The sequence below is a fragment of the Stomoxys calcitrans genome, chromosome 3 (genome assembly GCF_963082655.1).
Source record: "Stomoxys calcitrans chromosome 3, idStoCalc2.1, whole genome shotgun sequence".
In the NCBI taxonomy this organism is placed as follows: Eukaryota; Metazoa; Arthropoda; class Insecta; order Diptera; family Muscidae; genus Stomoxys; species Stomoxys calcitrans.
In genome coordinates this window covers 99860181-99861130 of record NC_081554.1, presented here as the reverse complement: position 1 = coordinate 99861130, position 950 = coordinate 99860181, and the positions used below count along the sequence as shown (strand labels likewise).

General features: G+C 37.3%; 1 long non-coding RNA gene across 1 annotated transcript; it reads right to left on the bottom strand.

Moving 5' to 3' along the window:
- Window positions 1-257: 257 nt before the first annotated feature.
- Window positions 258-748, bottom strand: LOC131996409 (uncharacterized). Its single transcript, XR_009397843.1, has 2 exons — window positions 615-748; window positions 258-559 (listed from the first exon to the last, which is right to left on the bottom strand). It is a non-coding gene; the product is annotated as an uncharacterized LOC131996409 (long non-coding RNA).
- Between the last annotated feature and the right edge of the window lie 202 nt (window positions 749-950).

Here is a 950-nt window from a genome sequence, read left to right as displayed (position 1 = left end):
TTAGACGTATCCGCCCATTGTGATACCACATAAGTTTTGAAATAAAGCGAAGGATAATATTGGCTATGCTATTTTGGACTGAGCGAGTAGATGCTATTTTGGACTGAGCAAGTAGATTTGCTCTTTATCTACTTGCTCAGTCCAAAATAGCTACCTCTCGACAGACAAAAATTACACTATACAAGACATTGATACTACCCGTGCTGTTGTATGACTCCGAAGCAGAGCAGATGAGGCGAAAGTAGATAAGTCAATACTTGAAGTGTTTGAGAGAAAAAATTCTTCTTAAAATATATGGACCAGTTGCGTTAATGGAGAATATATGCGTCATATGATCTACGAGCTGCATGACGATGATAGCATAGTTAAATGCATAAAAATATCAACGTTTGCGTTGGATTATTCGGCAGAATTGATTAAAAGGGGAAAACCAAAACTTCGATGGCGTGACCAAGTGGAGAGCAACATCTCGAAACTGGGTGTCAGATATTGGATAAGAAGTGCAGAAGATTGAGGCACTTGGGCATCTATTCTACGTTCGGCTAGAGGAATACATTTTCTGTAATGGTCAAATTAAATAAAGTAAGTATAAGGGCTGAGATCGTAAAACTAACCGTTATTCCTTGATGGAATGTTCATGGCCAAATCTGCAGTATTAAGTCTAGGTTTGCCAAATGGTCGGAATTATCCCGACTTTGTGTGAATATCCCGACTTTCGACTTTTCGAAAAATATGGGAAAATTTTGGAAAATCAAAAATATTGAATAAATCTGAAGTATAAATACGATGCAATCAAATTGGTAAATTTGAAATACAAAAGTCAAATCCGTTTATCCGTGCGTGTGTCTGTCTGTTTGCTTTAAGGACACTACTCGTTTCACAAATAATGCTATCGGACTGAAACTTTGGATAGTCGTATCTTTCATCCGTCTTCCTTAAAGTTTAGAACG